The following is a 14,417-nucleotide window of genomic DNA, read 5'->3' on the forward strand; positions in this document are numbered from 1 at the left end:
ACCTTCTCAAGATTCCATATGCACATTTTTTGAACAAATAGGGCTCATCCCAGATGTAATGTTTAGCATCTTTGACTAGCTTTTTCCTCATGTGCTTGTTGATGTTAGTTGGTAGTTCCCCAATAGCCTTGAAGTTGGCTATATCTGCGAACTAAGGGGCCTCTTGGATCATCATCAACTGCTCATCAGGGAAGCTCTCATTCACTGCAAATTGGTATGCCTCCTCTTCTTCTTGTGAAATCCTTGAGAGGTGGTCAGCTACTTTGTTTTCTGCTCCACTCCTATCTTTAATTTCAATGTCAAACTCTTGGAGTAGCAGGATCCATCTTATTAGTCCGGGCTTGGACTCTTGTTTGGTAAGCAAGTATTTGAGTGCTGCATGATCAGTGAATACAATTACTTTAGAACCAATAAGATATGATCTAAATTTATCAAAAGCAAAGACAATGGCAAGTAGTTCCTTCTCTGTAGTGGTATAGTTCCTTTGATTCTCATTAAGGACCTTGCTAGCATAATAAATGACATGCACCAATTTGTCCTTCCTCTGTCCTAAAACAGCACCCACAGCAAAATCTGATGCATCACACATCAACTCAAAAGGTAAATCCCAGCATGGTGGTGCTATGATAGGCGCAGAGGAGAGTTTGTTCTTAAGTTCTTCAAAGGCTAGCATGCATTCATTATAAAAAACAAAAGGTACATTAGAGACAAGTAGGTTGCTCAAAGGTTTGGCAACCTTGGAGAAGTCTCTAATGAACCTCCTATAGAAGCCAGCATGTCCTAGAAAACTTCTAATTGCTTTGACATTGCAAGGTGGGGGTAACTTTTCAATCACCTCCACCTTAGCCTTGTCCACCTCTATGCCCCTTTTTGAGATCTTATGACCAAGAACCACCCCCTCTGTAACCATGAAATGGCATTTCTCCTAGTTCAAGACAAGGTTGGTCTCTTGGCATCTCTTTAGCACCAAGGCTAAGTGGTGTAAGCAATTAGAATATGAGTTACCAAATACAGAGAAGTCATTCATAAACACTTCAATGAATCTTTCAATCATGTTTGAAAATATGGAGAGCATACACCTTTAGAATGTTGCAGGTGCATTGCACAATCCAAAGGGCATTCTCCTATAAGCAAAGACACCATATGGACAAGTAAATGAGGTTTTCTCCTGGTCCTTGGGGTCTACAATTATTTGGTTGTAACCCGAATAACTATCCAGAAAGCAATAATATTCATGTCCTGCCAATCTTTCAAGCATCTGATCCATGAACGGTAAGGGGAAGTGATCCTTCCTGGTGGCCTCATTAAGCTTCCTATAGTCAATGCACATGTGCCAGCCAGTCACTGGTCTTGTTGGTATCAGCTCATTCTTCTCATTTGGCACAACAGTGACCCCTCCTTTCTTAGGAAATACTTGCACAGGGCTTACCTAAGGGCTGTCTGAAATGGGGTAAATCACCCCTGCTTGCCACAGCTTCAACACTTCATTTTGGATCACTTTATTCATGGTTAGATTCAGCCTTCTTTGTTGTTTTCTTGAGGGCTTAGCACCTTCCTCAAGTAGGATCTTGTGCATGCACATTGAAGGATTGATTCCTTTTAAGTCTGCAAGTGTCCAACCTATAGCATCCTTATATTGTTTCGGCACTTGGATAAGCTCCTCTTCTTGCTCGTTACTCAAGCTTGAATTGATGATCACTGGATAAGTGTTGTTATCACTCAAATATGCATATTTCAAGCTTGGTGGTAAGGTCTTCAGCTCTAGTTTTGGTGCCTCCACTTCTTTGTTGTCCTTGTGGTTCAACATGATTGAATTCTCCATGGTTTTTTGTGGTAGTTCTCCACTTGGTGTTTGTTGTTCTAACCCCATAGTTCTTTCACATTGTTCTTCTTCCAAAACCCCTTGAACTACTGTTCTATGGTGTCTACCATCATGCATTCTCCTATGGATTCCTTGGGGTAACTCATTGCCTTAAAGACATTGAAGACCATCTTCTCATCATGTAACCTCAAGACTAGTTCCCCTTTTTACACATCAATGATGGCTCCAACAGTTGCTAGGAATGGCCTTCCTAGGATAATTGATGTGTTAGCCTCTTCTTCCATATCCAACACAACAAAGTCAGCTGGGAAAATGAACTCTCCCACCTTCACCAACAAGTCTTTCACTACCCCATGTGGGAATTTGAATGTTCTGTCAGCCAATTGGAGTGCCATTCTTGTTGGCTTGGCTTCCTCAATATTTATCTTCCTCATCATGGTTAGGGACATGATATTGATGCTAGCTCCCAAGTCACACAAGGCTTTCACAATATTGATATTCCCTATGAAGCAGGGGATTTGGAAACTCCCTGGGTCTTTTATTTTTTGAGGGAGCTTCTTTTGTATGATGGCACTACACTCCTCAGTTAGCACTATGGTCTCCTTTTCTCCCCAGTTTCTTTTTCTTGTCAAGAGCTCCTTTAAAAATTTGGCATAAAGTGGCATTTGCTCTAATGCCTCAGCAAATGGTATGTTGATTTGGAGCTTCTTGAAGATCTCTAAGAATCTAGAGAACTGGCTATCCTTCCCATCTTTCCTCAGCCTTTGTAGATATGGTGCCTTTGGCACATAAGGCTTCAAGACTGGCTTTGGTGAGGAGGGGGCAGGGGTTGCTTCTTCATTCTTATTTTCATGCTTTTCTGCAGCTTTTTTTTCATGGTCGTCCTGGCTTGGGGTTGCCTCTTCTACAACTTTTCTGCTTCTAAGTGTGATAGCCTTGCATTCTCCTCTTGGGTTGGCCATGGTATCACTAGGAAATGTATGTGTAGACATAGGAATTTGCTTGGATAGAATCCCCACTTGTGCTTCCAATTTTGAAATAGTTGCACCTTGATTCTTTAGATTCGATCTGTATTATTCTTGGTTGGCATCTATCCTCTTGTCAGCTTGTGTTTGTCTCTCCAAAAGAGTGGAAATAGCTCCTGTCAGCTGTGATGACAGTTGTGCTATTGCAGCCTCTACTCTCTCAAAGTTGCTCTTAATTTCACATGGTTGCATGGTTGAGGTTGATGCTTCTTGATGGGGGTTGTTGTTTGTTTGTTGAGTAGAATGGTATGATGTGTTTTGTGAGTTGTGATAGGGTCTTTTGTTGTTTGATTGATGGTTGGGGTTATGATTGTGGTATTAATTGGCTTGGTATGGCTTGTTATGGTCTTGGTTGTGGCTTTGTTGGTTCCCTCACCCAAAATTTAGGTGGTTGTTTGATAAACACTAATTTTGTGGTTTATCTTGTGCTTAATTTGGGGGATTTTATCATTTTTTTCTCATATTTATTCAATGAAATAGCATGATTTTATAATTCTCTCTAAATTTGTGCTTAAATATAAAAATATGCTTTTTAGGCATTAAAATAGCTAAATTCAATCCACTTTAATTCCATTCGATGCCTTGATGTATTTTTTGAGTGATTTCAGGTTTATAAGGCAAGTATTGGATGGAAAAAGTGAGGAGAAAAGCATGCAAAGTGGGAGAACTCATGAAGAAATGAAGGAACCGTAAAGCTGTCAAGCTTGACCTCTTCGCACTCAATCGATCATAACTTGAGCTAAAGAGGTCCAAATGAGGCGGTTCTAGTTGTGTTGGAAAGCTAACATCTGGGGCTTCAAAATGATATAAAATTTGCCATAGTTGCTTCACGTTTAGAGACGCGCATGCACACCATACGTGTGCGTGTCGATGGAGCAGCGTGATTCACTAAAGTGAAATCATGGCCAGCGATTTGTAGAGCATTTTGTGCCAAATCCAACTCATTTCTAATGCTATTTCATGCAGAATTCAAGCTTGGGCAAAAGGGGAGCAATTGTTTTGTAACTTAGCATCATGTAGGTTAGTTTCTAGAGAGAGAAGCTCCCTCTTCTCTCTAGAATTAGGGTTCCTAGGGTTAATTGCATCATAGATCCATGTTTAATTCTTTGCTTTCATCTTGTTTCTTCTACAATTTTATGCTCTAGTAATATAATTCTCTTGCTCTCTCTTGTTAATTTCCCTTTTTGTTCTCTTTTGTGATGATGAACTCTTGATGGATTTGGATCTCTTTTATGAAATTTATGTTTGATGTTCTTTTAATTGTTGATTTGAGTTGCGAATTTACTTTTCTTGCAATTAGTAGTTGGTAGATTTATTATTCTTGCACTTTTACTATGCTTTCCATTTGTACCCACCAAGTGTTTGAAAAAATGCTTGGTTGGGCTTTAGAGTAGACTTTGAGCATTCTTGGCTTGGAAAGAGTAATTAGGTAATCTTGAGTCATGAAAACCCAACCTATGTTGGTGATCTAGAGTTGTTAGTTAATATCATTTCCATTGACTCTAATCTCTTGCTAATCCAATTAGTGAGTTGATTAGGACATTTAGATTGAGATTAGCTAGTCTTGTTAGACTTTCTCTCATGGAAGATAACCTATATCTTCTTTCATTATTGGGGATGACGTAATAAGATAAATTCTTGTTAATTATTGTTATTAGTGACTAGGATGGAAGGCCTATAATCTCAATTCTTGCCATGAATGTCTCTCTTTATTAATCGCTTTTCTTTATTTTACTTTCTTTAATTGCTTGCTTGATTTACTTTTCTTGCCATTTATTTTCTGCCCCTTATAAATCAAACCCCCTTGTTCCTTCATAGCCAATAAGCATACACTTCATTGCAATTCCTCGTGAGACGACCCGGAGTCTAAATACTTCGGTTAATTTTCATTGGGGTTTGTACTTGTGACAAAACCATATCTTAATTTGATGCGAGAATTGTTTGTTGGTTTGGAGCTATGCTTACAATGAAGAAATTCCTCTTTCTATAAGATAAATTCCTAACCAACACGATCCTTGCTATCAAATTAATGGCGCCGTTGCCGAGGAGTTGCAATTGTTCTATGTTATTGGCTATTGTATATATTGTGAATAGCTTGAATTTTGGTTTATTTGTTAGTTTTTGCTAGTGTAGAATTTTGCTCTCTTTGTTTCTTATTAGTCTTTGTTTTTATTTTCTCTTTCACTATGAATTCTCATCCTTTTGGCTATGAGCATGGTTACAACTATGTTGTAGGAAATGGAAGCTTCAATGGAGACGTGCATCAAGGATTTGGAGATCAAAGGTGGGAGGAGTCCCAAGCTTATGGACAACTTTCTTGGCAACAACCTCCTCCGGTTTCTTATGGGTACAATTCAAATCTTGATGCATACCAATCAAATGTATGTGATGACCCTCATTGTGGTTGTCAACCACAATCATCATATGCAAATGAACCCCCTCCTCAATATAGCCCTCCACCATACTTACATGCCCCATACTACCATCCACCTCCATATGATCCTAACCCATACCTACCATACCAACCACCATATCAACCATATCTAGAGCCACCACCATTCCAACACTAATACTCCCAAGAGCCACAAATTCCACACACATCACCTCAAGAGTTTCACCAATATGAACCACCTTCTAATTACAACAACCTTCCCTCAAACAGTGAACCCTCTCTTCCATCATCACCTCCCGATGAAGCCCTCATACTAGAATTAAGAGATCTTGAATCTCATATCTTAAGGCGACACGAGGAGGATGAAAAGAAGTTTGAGGAGTTAAGAGCAAAAATGGCTATCATGGTAGAAGCCATTGGCAACATAGTCTCATCCCGCCTAAGCCTATGCGATCAAGGCACTCCCATTGTTAAATATGGAGAAGCACCCAAAGAGCTTAGTAAGGGAGTAGAATTGGAGCTTCAAGGTGAAGAAGATGAGTTAAAGTAAGAAGTGCAACAAGAAGAGAAGGTAGAGATGATTAAACCAAGGGAAGTAGTGGTTGGAACCTTAGGATATGTTGAGTATACAGAGGAGTCACAAATTGAAGAGCCTTCTTCCATGGAGTTTGAAGTTAATGTTGAGGAGGAGAGTGCACAATCTCCAAGACACAATGTGATTGAAGAATTGGAAGAAGTGTTCCAACCAATAGGCCTCCTATTTATGATGATTCCGCATCAACATATGATCCTTTTGAGTGTGAGGAACCCTTCCCCACTATACTTGGAATTGATGATGAGGTAGATTTTACTCAACCTCCTATTTATGATTTGAGTGATGGGGAAGGACTAGAGGACATTGGTGAAGAAGAACTTGAACTTGAGGAAGCTTGGCAAGAGGTAAAGCTTAAAGAACCTTGCCAAGTGGTGGAAGCCTCTAGGAGAGGATGGAAGGGAGTAGAGCGCGCCTTGTCAAGATCATTGGGAACTCCTCCACCTAGGTTGTCATCTATTCCTTTATTTGAGTGGGTAAAACATCTAACTCTTAGCTTTATTATACCATTTGAATTTGGTTTGCTTGAGACGGATGGCAAACTTAGGGCACTTTGTGGAATTAAGCGTAAAAGGAGGATGTTTAGTGGTTGGCGTTGTAAGTCTAGGCTCATTATGGTTGAAGCTTCAAGGAGCAAAGGTTGGACTAGTGCTCAATTGAATGGGTCTAGGAGGATAATTTGGTGCTTCCATGAGAATTCATCTCTCTTGCCACTCGGAGGAAATCACCATGATCCACTCAAGGATGGGTGTAAAAACAAAGTGTCGGATCCCGGATCACAGAAGGAAAATCAACTTTGGGAGCCCATGGTTTGTGAAGAACTCCATCAAAGCTTGGAGTTATTAACTTTGAATGATGAAGCGCAATGGAAGTCCAAGCATTGGTGGATGTTCAAGGATGGATTCAAGCACAAGCCATCTTGATGGATAGCTCCCCATAAGTCCAATTTAAGGACAATAAACAAAAGTGCTAGGTGGGAGACACCCCACCATAGTAATATCCTTTCATTTTTCTCTTTTGTACATATTGGTAAAATACGTTTAATTTCATGTTTTGATTGATTTGTTAAGTTTGTTTGGTAGTTTAGTGTGTTGAATAAGGTTCTGTGGTGTTTTGGTAGTTGTTTGGAGGTTTGGAATGCTTGGTTTGGTGCAAAAACATAGAAAAAATTTGAAAAATAGAGTACCATCCACGCACACGCGTGCTTCACGCATACGCGTGAATCAAGCAATTTCGACCATCCACGCGCACGCGTCATGTACGCGCACGCGTGGATTGAATTTTTCCACTTCCTATACATTCACCCGAGAGTTGTGCCTAAAGTGTGCCAACTTTGTACCCAAGGCACGCGCACGCGTACCTTGCGCGTACGCGTCAACTCTCTGCTTTGCCATGCACGCGTACGCGTCAGCTGCGCGTACGCGTCGCTTCCATTTCATCAATCCACGCTTTCGCGCACATGATGCGCACGCGTGGATTGCCCTGTTTCACCCACCTCCTTTTCTTCTCTTCTTTCCATTTCTTCCCTTCTTCTCTCTTTTCTTTCCACCCCTTAATCATCATCCAACACTACCGAACACCATCCATAACCACTTCTTTTAGTTAGTTAGTTAATTTTTTAATTAGTACATTTTTATTTTGTTTTCTATTTTTCTTTATAAGTGTTGGATTATTAATATTATTTACTATTTCTTGCTGCTGATTATTGATGAGATGTTATTTTAACATCATTATTTTTAATTTTATTGTTGGATTTAATTGTTGAGGTTATATTTTATCACTTGGTTTTGAGTTTTCATGTTTAACATTTGTGAGCACCAAGTGAATGTTACGTTGCCTTTAAGCTTCTTAACTCTTTTGAATTGCATGTTCTGGCCACCATGCATTCATCATCTATTGTTAGGCAATTGTATATTATCATTGCATTTTTTGGTGATGCTTGTTTATGGTTTACCCTTATTCACATCACTTATTTCATGCATTGAGATTGTAGAGTTGTGAAATTGGATCGAAAGCTTACCTAATGAAATATTTTTTAGCTTTGTAAAGCTTTGTGGGCCATGCTTGCTATGTGATTGATTTTCACTTCTATCTTCTTTTTCCTAAGTTCCATAGCATCCATGTGTTTCACTTCTATGTCACTTAGGTGTTGCAACAACTTCAATATGTATCATTGATTGTTGTGTGAGTTTCATATACTATTTTGTTCACTAAGCCTACCTACACATCAATCAATGTCCATGCATTATCCAATTTCACAATTGCTTGAGTTTTGCTTGAATGATTTTATGCTTCTTCACTACTTGTTGGGTTATTTTAGCCTACAAGTCTTTTAAAGTATCTCAAGCACACTAGAATGAGTGAAGTGCATGTTTTCTTTTGTATAATTGTGACATGATTTTTAAATACTAGGGTGTGAGTTCTAACCCACATGCAAATTAGAACCCATACAACTATTTTTCATCAGTGTCACTTGAGCGACTAGAGCGGATACACATCCGGTGAGGATTCGATTGTTCAATTATATGTTTCCACCCATGATTATCTTTTCTTGCAAGTTCGTAAAATCTTTCAATAATTCAATTCAATTGTGGGTTGATTTGATTGCTATTACCTTAGCCCTTGTGTTTGTATATATATTATTGGAAATTGACTTGTTTGACCAAGTGGATGCATTCATATAGATAGATTTCATGTAGATAGATTGCATATAGATAGATTGCATTTAATTAGTTTGCATTGAATAAATGTTGATACCCCTTTGCTTCTTCCTTGATTTTAGCATGAGGACATGCTTAGTTTAAGTGTGGGGAGAATTGATAAACCCCAATTTTGTGGTTTATCTTGTGCTTAATTTGGGGGATTTTATCACTTTTTCTCATATTTATTCAATGAAATAGCATGGTTTTGTAATTCTCCCTAAATTTGTGCTTAAATGTAAAAACATGCTTTTTAGGCCTTAAAATAGCTAAATTCAATCCACTTTAATTCCATTCGATGCCTTGATGTATTTCTTGAGTGATTTCAGGTTCATAAGGTAAGTACTGGATAGAAGAAGTGAGGAGAAAAGCATGCAAAGTGGGAGAACCCATGAAGAAATGAAGGAACCGTAAAGCTGTCAAGCCTGACCTCTTCGCACTCAATCGATCATAACTTGAGCTACAGAGGTCCAAATGAGACGATTCTAGTTGCGTTGGAAAGCTAACATCTGGGGCTTCAAAATGATATAAAATTTGCCATAGTTACTTCAGGTTTAGGGATGCGCACGTGCACTATACGTGTGTGCACCGATGGAGCAGCGTGATTCACTAAAGTGAAATCGTGGCCAGCGATTTGTAGAGCATTTTGGCCCCAATCTAACTCATTTCTAATGCTATTTCATGCATAATTCAAGTTTGGGTAAAGGGGGAGCAATTGTTTTGTAACTTAGCATCATGTAGGTTAGTTTCTAGAGAGGGAGAAGCTCCCTCTTCTCTTTAGAATTAAGGTTCCAAGGGTTAATTGCATCATAGATCCATGTTTAATTATTTGCTTTCATCTTGTTTCTTCTACAATTTTATGCTCTAGTGATATAACTTTCTTGCTCTCTCTTGTTAATTTCCCTTTTTGTTCTCTTTTGTGATGATGAACTCTTGATGGATTTGAATCTCTTTTATGAAATTTATGTTTGATGTTCTTTTAATTGTTGATTTGAGTTGTGAATTTACTTTTCTTGCAATTAGTAGTTGGTAGATTTATTATTCTTGCACTTTTACTATGCTTTCAATTTGTACCCACCAAGTGTTTGACAAAATGCTTGGTTGGGCTTTACAGTAGACTTTGAGCATTCTTGGCTTGGAAAGAGTAATTAGGCAATCTTGAGTCATGAAAACCCAACCTATGTTGGTGATCTAGAGTTGTTAGTTAATATCATTTTCATTGACTCTAATAAGATAAATTCTTGTTAACTATTGTTATTAGTGACTAGGATGGAAGGCCTATAATCTCAATTCTTGCCATGAATATCTCTCTTTATTAATTGCTTTTCTTTATTTTGCTTTCTTTAATTGCTTGCTTGATTTACTTTTCTTGCCATTTATTTTCGCCCCTTATAAATCAAACCCTCTTATTCCTTCATAGCCAATAAGCATACACTTCATTGTAATTCCTCGTGAGACGACCCAGAGTCTAAATACTTTTGTTAATTTTATTAGGGTTTGTACTTGTGACAAAACCATATCTTAATTTGATGCGAGAATTGTTTGTTGGTTTGGAGCTATGCTTACAACGAAGAAATTCCTCTTTCTATAAGAGAAATTCCTAACCAACACGATCTTTGCTATTAATCTTCCAACCTGGGTTGTATGTCTTGGAGTTTGGATCATATGCTGGTCTAGAATTGTTCACATAGTTAGCTTGCTCCTATTCACCTTCAACTTCTGGTGCATCTCCTTCTTGTTGAGGGGCTTGGGCTTGAATGGTTGAGATTTGATTACTCTCCATCTTCTTGGTCAAGGCTGCTAGTTGTGCAGTGATCAGTTTGTTTTGGGCTAGCAGGGCATCCATTGAATTGAGGTCTATTACTCCTCTCTTTTGAGTTCTATCTGAAGCATAGAAGTACTCATTCTCAGCTACAGTCTCTATGACATCTATGACTTCTTCAATGGTTTTCTTCTTATTGAGTGATCCTCTAGAAGAATGATCTACTGCTTGCTTTGACTCATATGACAGCCCTTTATAGAAGATGTGTAGTTGCACCCACTCATTGAACATATCCGGTGGGCATTTTCTTGTCAAATCTTTGAACCTCTCCCAGGCCTCATAGAGAGTTTCACCATCTTGCTGGCTAAAAGTTTGCACCTCAGCTCTTAGCCTGTTGACTCTCTTTGGAGGGTAGAATCTTGCTAGAAATTTGTTTACAACATCATCCCATGTGGTTAAGCTCTCCTTAGAAAATGCTTCCAACCACTTTGCTGCCTTATCTCTGAGTGAGAAAGGGAACAAAAGTAGATTGTAGGTGTCAGGGTGCACACCATTAGACTTTACAGTATCACAAATCCTCAAGAATGTAGTGAGATGTTGGTTTGGGTCCTCCTTGAGCTCCTTCTCCATATGAACAGTTGTTCTGGACAAGTGTGATGAGCTGAGGTTTCAACTCAAAGTTGTTAGCATGGATTGTTGGCTTCAGAATACTGCTGCCACAGTTTCCTGGATTTGGGTTGATGTAAGAGCCTAAGACTCTCCTCTCTTGCCCAACATGATTGCCAGCATCTCCTCCAACATTGTCTTGCACTTCGTCATCCATTGTGGTTCTTAGATCTTCCTCCACTAGTTCCTCTCCAACTATGCCTTTGCCTCTTGCTTCCCTCATTAATCTAAGGAAGGTCCTCTCATGTTCACTATCAAAAGAGGATGAAGTTTCTCCCCTTTTACCTGTCATACATTCAACAAACAGCAAGTAGAGGACAAGTGAAGGAATCACTCTAGTTAAGATTAGTGGTTAGCTTGGTTGATGCAATTAATCAAACAGTTAGAAGAATGGAAATATGGACAACGGATAACTAAGAGAATCAAAGTAAAAAAAAAAAGAAAACAGAGTGAACAGAAAATTTAAAGAACTAACGGGAAAATAACAAGGTAATAAAAAAAATGCTTAATCTAGCTCTCCAATCAATTTAATCATTGTCAAATTCAAACCAATCCCCAGCAACGGTGCCATAAAACTTGATGAGCCGAATTCACTCCCCATATAAAAATGGTGAATCCGTTCTTTTGGCAAGCGCACCAAAATTATCGTCAAGTAATAACCTACAGTGGAGTGGGATCGTATCCACAGAGATTGGTAGATTTGAACAATTTTAATCAATTGGTGAATTAGTCAAGCTAAGCAGAATAGATTGTGATTGCAGAATTATAAATGTGCAGAAATATAAATGACATCAAAAGTAAAGGAAAGCAGTAAATGGCAATAAAGTAAAGTGCATAAACATAAATGACTCAAAGTAAATGGGAATGGGGATTTGCAGAGTATAAAGAAAGCTATAAAGAAAGTGGAAGATAAGAATAGGGGGATTCATTGAGATCAGGAGATGTTGTATCTTTGGATTAAATCCAGCTTATATCCTCTTCAATCATGCAACTCATTGACCTCTTGGCAATCATGATTGATTGAGCCCCAAACCCTTGGTGACTCAATCTCTCAGATCTTGATCAATAGCCAATTCCTTGATCTAATTGCTCATGAAGAGAGATATGCTTGGTCCATGATTATACCACACATCATCATAGGTCCAAGTAGAGGGAGGATTATATGTCACCATATCCAAACACCAAAACCCAGATCCTATTCAAGTGTGAGAAGGAATTTCTAGCTTGGTTTCATGTTTCCTTTTTCAAGGTTCCTATGAAACCCATTTTGCATTCAACCCCTTTTCCAAGGTGATTGAATACTAACATTAAAATGAAATTCCTTCTAGCAAATCAAAGAGAAGATGAAGAGAAGAAGAAGTTCACTATCATTAATCCATCAAGTACAACAGAGCTCCCTCTCTCAATGAGAGGGAATTTAGCTACTCATAGCTCAAGAAAAAGTAAGAGATGGAAAAGTGAATCTAACTATGCTTCAACTAATAGCTCAATAGCTTAACCCCCTTTTTCAGTACTTTCAGGGGGTATTTATACTACTCCTAGCACTAGCAAATAAAGGAATTACAAAAATTGAAAAGAAAAATACAATTTGGAGGGAAAAGAAACTCAATAAACGTGATCTCGCAGCTGGCATGTGGTTGGCGCTTCAGTGGCGTGCCACGCCTGCTCTGAATCTGACTTGGCGTGCCATGCCCAGCTCTCAAGTGGCACGCCTTCCTGCATTGATCACCCTGGCGTGCCACGCCTTCAAGCCCATGTGGCAAGCCGAGGGTTCTTTAAACACTTGTGTGGTCTGGTGTGCCACGCCTTCGAGCCAAAGTGGCACGCCCAGGCCTTCTTCCTCCTCTTCTTAGATTTTTGGAAAGTTGAACTGGCATGGCACGCCCAGGGTCTGGCGTGCCATGCCCATTATGTGTGCTTGGACTTCCTCTCTGGAAAATTGAACTATCGTGGCATGCCCAAAGTCTGGCATGCCACGCCCATCATGTGCTTGACTTCTTTGCTGGCGTGCCACGCCCAGAACTCAAGTGGCACGCCCAGGTCTTCTGTTGCTTGATTGGTGATGATGGCGTGCCACGCCTGAGACTCAAGTGGCACGCCTGGGTGGAGAATTGTAGCTGGCGTGCCACACCTTCGATACCAAGTGGCACGCCCATATGGTTGGCCTCCTATCTCCCTTTTTGGAAAATTGTACCAGCATGCCACGGCCAGGGGTTGGCGTGCCACGCCCATTATTTTGCCTTAGTTCCAGTAGCGGGCGTGCCACGCCCAGCATCCAAGTGGCACGCCCAGGTGAAAATCTTGAGCTGGCGTGCCACGGCTTTGATACCAAGTGGCACGCCTAGCCTTTGCTTTGGCCTTCTTTGTACCTTGGCGTGCCACGCCTAGATGCTCAAGTGGCACGCCCAAGTAAGGATGGAAGCTTGGCGTGCCACTCCTTCGATCTCAAGTGGCACGCTGAGCTTTTTTAGCCTTCAACCTCTTCTCTGGAATTTTGTACTAGCGTGCCACGCCATACTGCTCAAGTGGCACGCCCATTCATTTGTGGCCTTCTTAGCTTGGCGTGCCATGCCTGGCTCTTCAAGTGGCACGCCCAAGTGATTTTTAAAGCTGGCGTGCTACGCCTTCTATACCAAGTGGCACACCCAAGTGATTTTTAAAGCTGGCGTGCCATGCCTTCGATACCAAGTGGCACACCCATGGCTCAAGTGGTGGGTTAGGCGTGCCACGCCCCTTTAGTGGCCTTCATTGTTATTCTCTGGAAAGTTGTATTGGCGTGCCACGCCCAGCTTCTGGTGTGCCACGCCTGTGCAAATGCTTAGAGAATCCCTTCTGGACTTCAGTACTGGCGTGCCACGCCTAGCTCCTGGCATGCCATGCAAAAGCATTTTTGTGGCGTTTGCTCTAAGTGGCATGCCAGTTTCACACACCCAGCTTGTTTTGTTGTTTTCTTCCCCTTTTTGATGTCTTTATCACCTGAAATTCAGCACAAACTCATTTCAAAGCAATGTACTATAATGTTCATCAAATAATGCATGAATTTCAATGATCAAATGAGATTATGCTCTTTTGTGGTCCTTTTTATGCAAGAAAAAGGGTAGATGATGCAAGTCATCACCTATCATCGTCATAACCACAACTATGACAACTATGATGAGTCAATCTCACTTCGTCAACCCCTAACATCGAGGAGTAAGTCAAGCAAGCATAATTGACCTTAATCCATAAGTCATAGCTAACTTACTAATTTCTTAGTAAAAAGCTAGCGTCAATAGAAGCAAGAGTCAACTAACTACCCAAGAATTACCACTAAATGTCAGACATTATAACTCTAGTATCCTAGTAACTCATTTTCCAAGCCAAGGTGTGAAAAGATACTGAAAATTACCAAGTGGTATTTTCACAAACACTTGGTGGGAATAAAACCAAAACATAAGAAATTGCAAAGAAAAATGAAAA

At 39.9% G+C, this 14,417-nt stretch overlaps 1 non-coding gene across 1 annotated transcript; it reads left to right on the top strand.

Moving 5' to 3' along the window:
• Positions 1-10,578: 10,578 nt before the first annotated feature.
• On the top strand, positions 10,579-10,685 carry LOC148577520 (small nucleolar RNA R71). The gene has a single exon (XR_015902789.1). It is a non-coding gene; the product is annotated as a small nucleolar RNA R71 (small nucleolar RNA).
• The last annotated feature ends 3,732 nt before the right edge of the window (positions 10,686-14,417 follow it).

Source organism: Arachis ipaensis, chromosome B1, assembly GCF_059453495.1.
Source record: "Arachis ipaensis isolate K30076 ecotype BB chromosome B1, ASM5945349v1, whole genome shotgun sequence".
NCBI lineage: Eukaryota > Viridiplantae > Streptophyta > Magnoliopsida > Fabales > Fabaceae > Arachis > Arachis ipaensis.